This window comes from Solanum pennellii, chromosome 2 (assembly GCF_001406875.1).
Source record: "Solanum pennellii chromosome 2, SPENNV200".
Taxonomy (NCBI): Eukaryota; Viridiplantae; Streptophyta; class Magnoliopsida; order Solanales; family Solanaceae; genus Solanum; species Solanum pennellii.
The window spans coordinates 15,353,058-15,360,560 of record NC_028638.1 but is presented as its reverse complement, the minus strand read 5'-3'; positions in this window follow the sequence as shown (position 1 = coordinate 15,360,560).

Genomic DNA, 7,503 nt, shown 5'->3' with positions numbered 1-7,503 from the left:
CTTGGCAATATGTACCTACGCCTAGAAAACAACAACCAGTAGGTGTGGTGACGCCCCACAGATGGGTGGGAATCATTCCATACATTTTATAGAAGATGAAGCAACCAATGAAAAGACTTAGGCCCAAAGGACAGCCAGCAGACCAGCCCGCCGATTGACCTACGGGGCGTAGGTTGCTCTATTGATGCAGCCTTCGATCCAACTGCCAGGCGCACTGTTTTATAAAGCGGTGAATGGGAAATTAACCCCACATACTAAACAGACCCTTGGTGGTTATTTTAAATATTTTGGGTATACTAAGTTAGTCAAAAAGGTCAAAACCCCAAACCCAATTCATATTTCTTAGACTTCCCTCTGTGAAAGAAACCTCTCTAGAAACCTACATTGGGGATGAAGCTCAAGAACAACTTTGAGCTTAGATTCCAAGGTTTTCTTCATGAAAATTTCGTGGTTTTCTCCTACAATGAGTTATGGTGATCCTTCATCTTTAGATAATCTTCCATCTATCTTTCAATCTAGCCATTGATTCTTTCTCAAATTGATTTTAAAAGCATGCTTATGATTAATTGAGGTTTATGTACTGTTTTTAAAGTGATTTTCAATCCAATTTCATGATAAAACCATGTTCCCTCAAATTTCCAAATTAGCCTATCTTATGGGCTTTATGATCTTGACTTTATGTTGATTAAATTATGATTCCATTTGCTTGTTTCTACTGCCTAGTATGTATATTGAAGGTTAATTATGTGTTATTCATCAATGTGGATCAAGATGTGAAGAATAGATAAGGATTGATCTATGTTCCTCTACTTTCTATAGATTGGTGATGTAGTCTATATAATGTGATCTTGATCTTATGATAATTGAATTGTGAATTTAGATTATGTTAGTGTACTTTTTTATACTGCCCTACACTTGAATTATTGATGAATTATGAGGATTGATCAATACTGATCAATGCTTGGAGAATTGGTGAGTCCTATTCCCTGTACTTCTCAATCGAATTGGCCTTGTATGGTTTTGGGCGGTATGGTCCATTTATGGTCGCGGTGTTTACTTACATTTCAATGTATATGTGATGTTATCATTTCCTAGAAGGAAATTGTATTTTGCACGAGTTGTGGTTATAATCACCCAATGTGAAGCATATGCCTAGTATTCCATGCTAGTTCTGATCTAGGTTGTGTTGCTAACGTTATAAGCATGTGAATGACTATGTATGGGTTAGGTTTAGGTGCTGCCATTGTTTAGTTATAATGGTTAATGACCCATAACCTATTTACCCCTACATGAAGGTGTGATTAGCTAATGTTAGGAGTATTGAATGTAATATAAAAGTGTCTTGTCTCGTACTATTATGTGATATGTGGTCTATGCTTGAATGTGCATTGTGGTATTAAAAGGGTGGCTGCCTCAATATGTTGTTGATAGTCACTGTGTGATCATGTTGAATGAAAAGGTATTCTCATATGCACTTGTGTCTACTACTATACATGTAATGTATATGTCTATTGTCAAATCTGAGTTTACCCCCTAGACGTAACCGGCGTCATCGTCCTCTTTGAGGACTAAGACTAGCCTCTTAGTCTCATGCCATTACATTCATAGGTTGAAAGTGCGGAAGCATCAAATTTCATTACATCTACTTGTAGGTTTACATAGACCTCTACATACACATAATATAGTCGTATCGAGTATACGTAGACCCTTCGTATAGGAAGGTTACATAGCCTTCTTCTACTTTTATTGCACATACACATATATAAGATAGAAAATAGTCATAAATATTATCTCATCTCATACCATCTAAACGATCATGTAAATTTGGGCATAACCCTATATCAAATGTAAACAAGTCACGTATAGTCTTATACAAGTCGTACTCAAATGAAAGTGGAATAAAAATAGAAGCCTTAGAAAACAAAACAACTTCATAAGCAAGATATTTGCATCATCCTCGAAAAGTGAGAACCTACCAACTTTGAAGATAGAGAATATCCAAACGTTCTTCAAGTCGTCTCAAATGAGTCTTCAACAACCGAAACCTAAAATCTTTGGGAATCAGAAAGAAAATGGGGTTAGTACTCCACATATACTATGTATGAGACCATAAGCACATATAAGAGCAAAACAAGCTAAAACGGGACATTTTGTCAAAACATGCCATTTTACACTTTTAAAGTCTCAAGCATAATCAAGCAAATCATACCAATCAACCAAAACTACTTACTAACTTAAACAAGTAATATGTATCCCAAGATAACACAACACATACTCATAAGTGAAGTAATCAACATATAGTATCAACAATGTGCAAGTTCATCATGTACATGTCATATATCATCATAAAATAAACACATATAAAAACATACTCCTAAGACTCCCCTCACAGCTAGTGTAATTCTTAGGTAGAGTCCTATATCCTAGACTAGCTAGACCCCTTAGGTTATCCTAGTTAGAGTTCAATCCTTTTATTCATTTTACCTTTTGGGAACATCTTGCCCTTACCGACCTTGACCACATGAGATAGGTGTCATAAAACCTTACACTGAAAGAAGGCGGTCTACTTGCCAAGGTAGCACCAAATCATAAAACATAAGAACTACGTGGATCCACTAGCTAGTATTCCTATAGGGAAACATGTTTCAAGAACTAAGAGATATAGTTGGTACCCTCTTTATGATACATTCATTATAGTCTTCAATATCAAGAGTAATTTCGTGCTCCTACCTTCCCTATGTGGGAAGGGACACTCTTCAATCTAGTTTACAAATTTCTAAGATAGTGTCCCTTTTTGAAATGTCTTTAAGCCTTTTATTATCAATCATAGCTTAGTATATTTCATAGGGTATACCCCTTTAATAATCATCATCATCAATATCTCAATAAGAATTATATGAGTATAAAACATTTCATCACAATTCATGTAGGTGAGGTTAACACATTGCATATCACTTCATAATAAGGCACATTGGTATACATCACCATCCTTATATCATTTATATCTTATTCAACCTCAAAACCATAATAAGGAATTTTCAATTCCACGTCATGCAACTCTATCAATCCTAAATAAGGAATACTCAAACACAATCATCATCACTTAATCACAATTAACCACAAGTAGAAGTAAGGAATGGGGATTACAAGACTAACCAAGTCTACATCAGAGTTCATAATAAGGGTCTTACCCTCAACCAATAACTAAACCCAAATACGTATTCACATCAACATAATTCAACAATCAACATGATAATAATAAGGTTAGAAGAATCACCACACCATAATTCAATACTAACTCAAAGCTTAAGACAAGATACTTAGGTCAATTCTCATAACCTAGATCACTTATCAAGAACTAGTATGAAATGTTAAAATTCACCCTAAATGTTTCATGATTAATGTAATAACATCCTCTCATAATGATTCAATAAATAATAAAGTCAATTGAATCAATCTCAACCTAATTCACATCAAGATCAAACCTAGGGCTAAGGGTTAAGGATCATATTCTTCAATATGAACCAAATAATTACAATTTATCATAATCAAGTTATAATACATGTTAATCTATAAATTATATCCTAAATAAATCATAAACAATTTAGTTGATAACACCAAATTCATAATTGAATGAAACCCACTTAAAAACTCAACTTTTTGAAATACGTTGAAGGAGCCATTTGAGAAAACAAGTTTCAAAGTTAAATTAGATCCCATACACGTTTGATGAAGATTTGATAGTGAATTATTCCCTTTCCATCCCCCAAATATCTTCCCTATGTAGTCTTCAATGGTGTCTTCCAATAGATAGAGAAAGAAGAGAGAATGAACTGAGTTTATTTTGTGAGTTGTGTTTAGATTAATGAGGGTTGGGGTCTTTATATAGGGGGTTTAAATTAGTTAATTAATAATACCTGAAACCCTTAATTTTTTTAATTGGACTTGATTTAAATGGTGCAGCAAAATTGACCCTCACAGACGGAACCCCATCGATGGGCCGTCTGTGAGTCGATGGTTTGTTCCCCCTCCGTCATTCAAAACCGTAATCTCGTTAAGAGACTGGTGCAGGGGGGGCTTCCTCCATTTATCTATATTTTGGTCAACGGTAGGAAACGATGCCCTGTTGATCCATATACGGAACGTCGCCTCCATCTTGTCGATGCATACTGTCTAGATAGTGTTAACACCAACTTGCAAGGGTCCTTCTCAAGGACCATTGGTTGGTCCTTGGGGATTCCTACTCTAACGTTTCGACCATGAAATGACTTACATACATGTTATACACCTTTCCACCTAATTTAATGAATTTACGACTCCTCAAAGTTAGTCAAATGAACTAAGGAGCACTAGTACCTCTTGGAACTAGTTTCCAAATGTCATGGAAGTTCTTGGACGTTTTGATTCCTAAACTTCCATATTCATTAAAATAGGTCACAAAAAAGGGGTTAGACCCCATCGCACCTATGTTAGGCTTTAAGACTCGTCTTGGATTTTTGAAGTGTTACATTATTACCCCACCCCCCTAAGAAACATTCGTCCCCGAATGAAACTTTATTCTTTTGAAGGAAGGAATAGCCTCAAGACTAGCAGCCCAACCAACAACAATACATAAGAACATTATCATACATCTTATCTTTTCAACACGGCAATTTCAAAACTTAGAGTATCACACATAAGGCTAAAACACTTCATCAATATTTCCTTCTCCCAGCACACATGAGCTCAATCTGCATTACATAAGTCAATTAGCACGAAGTTCAACTTATCAATAGGTCATATAACCTTTTACTTAGACTTACCATTTAAAAATGTACAACATAACTCAAACAAACCAAAAGGCAAAATTTCAAGTTTTAGGCACCAAATTCACTCTAACTTCACTGTAATGCAACTTTAAAACTGGACATTTTTGCAAGACTTCACCAAAAATCATGAAACTTAAATTTCTAGTCATATTTGTATTACTAAAAAGAGTGACTAACCTTAATTATCAAAAAGATGAGGGTAACAGGACTTCATATCGACCTCAACCTCTCATGTAGCACCCTCAACTAAGTGATTTTTCATTAAAACTTTTACAGAAACCACCTCTTATTCCTTCACTTCTTGAAATGCCTATCAAGAATTTGATTTGGAACAACCTCATCAGAGAGGGTATCCTTTACACCAAGACCCTTAATAGGAATAATAAATTCAGGATCACCGGTACACTTCTTCAACATAGAAACATGGAAAACCGGATGAACCGAAGCCAATTAACTAGGGAGTTACAATTGATAGGAAACCTTATTTGCAAAATTTCATAGGGACCCACATAACAAGGACTAAACTTCCCCTTCTTACCAAATCTAACAACTCCCTTCATAGGTGAAATTTTCAAATACACTTTCACCTTCCTCAAACTCCAAATCTCTCCTCCTATGATCATCATAAGACTTTTGCCGACTATACACCGTTTGCAACTGGTTCCTCATGATATGAACTTTCTCTAAAGTGTTATAAATCAAATCGGGATCAAGAAGTGAAGGCTCACATACTTCAAACCACCCTGTAGGAGACCTACACCTCCTACCATACAAAGCTTCATAAGGAGACATGGAGATGGATGAATGAAAGTTATTATTATAAGCAAACTCCACCAAACGAAATTATTATCCCAATTACCTTTAAAATCAATAAAGCAAGCCCTAAGCATATGCTCAAGGGTTTGAATAGTGCGTTCTCCTTGACCATCCGTTTGGGGATGAAAAGTGGTTCTCAACTTTACCTTAGTACCAAACATTCTTAGAATGATCTCCAAAACCTATATGTGAATTGTGCACCTCGATCAGATATGATGGATAATAGAATCCCATGGCGACACACATCCTTATCTATGAAGATCTTAGCATAATCTTCTGCCGAATAAGTAGACTTGATGGGAATAAAATGGGAGGAATTAGTCAACCTATCCACAACAACCCATATTGAATCATATAACTTTTGAGTCCGAGTCAAACCCACTGCAAAGTCCATATTGAAGTCTTGTAGTAAGCCACCCGGATTTTGATGTTCGGCATTTACTTGTTCGCAATTTGGAAACTTAGGTCATGGTACATTTTTGTCGAACCTGGATGAATAAAGTAGCGAGACCCATGGGCATCCTCAAGGATCCGGTCCCTCATTCAATCTACATTGGGAACATATAGTCTCCCTTGGTAACTAAAAATACCATATCCCCCAAGGGAGAATGTCTCGTTAAGCTTGCCAAGGACCAATTCTTTAAACTCCATCAATGATTTGTTTAGGTTTTTCTTGGACTTCACCTCAACTACTAATCACAACTAGGACTTGTTAACAACCATGACACCACCATCAGAATAATCTTCTAACCTCACCCCCAACCTAGCAAACCTATGAACATCTTTCACTAGGTCTTTCTTGGCTTCATCTATGTGACACACACTACCCATAGTAATACGAATTAGAGAATTCACAACAACATTGGACTTGTCGGGGTTATATAGAACACTCATATCATAATCTTTTTGCAATTCTAACCACCTACTTTGTCGGAAATTCAAATCCTTTTGGGTAAAAACATACTGGAGATACTTATGATCGGTGAATACATCAACATGAAAACACTACAACTAGTGCCTCCATATTTTCAAAGCAAATACCACGACTGCTAACTCAAGGTCATTAGTGGGATAGTTTCTCTTATGCACCTTAAGTTTTCTAGAAATATAGGTGATCACCTTTCCATGTTGTATAAGCACACACCCTAAACCCACACGGGATGCATCACACTACACAACAAACCCCTTTGTACCCTCCCATAAAGTCAACACCGCAGTAGAACTAACACTATCCTTCAACAATCGGAAACTTTTATAATATTGCTCCGACCACTGAAATTTCTTACACTTTTGGGTCAAAGTAGTCTAGGGATACGCAATGGATACTAAACCTTCCATGAACGTCCGATAATAATCCGTTAGACCCAAGAAACTCCTAATGTCTGTTGGAGTCAATGGTTTAGGCCAATTTTTCACCGCCTTCAATTTCCTTGTGTCTACCTCAACTCCGTCGCTAGAGATTATGTTACCATGAAATGCGACCAACCTTAATCAAAACTTACACTTTTTATATTTGGCAAAAATTTGATGTTCCTTAAGGGTTCACAATACTACCCTCAAATTACCCTTATGATCACTCTCATTTTCCGAATATACGAAGATATCGTCAATGAAGACAATGACAAATGAATCTAGGTAACTTTGAAATACCCTATTCGTTAGGTCCATAAATACCGCAGGAGCATTAGTGAGACCTAAAAACATTACGAAGAACTCATAGTGCCCATATCTAGTCCGAAAGGCCGTCTTTTGTGCATCCTCACCTCTCACCCTATTATGGTGATACCCCGACCTCAAGCTTATTTTTGAAAAGTAGCTCGCCCCGTGGAGTTGATAAAAAAAATCGTCAATACGAGTGAGAGGGTACTTATTCTTAATG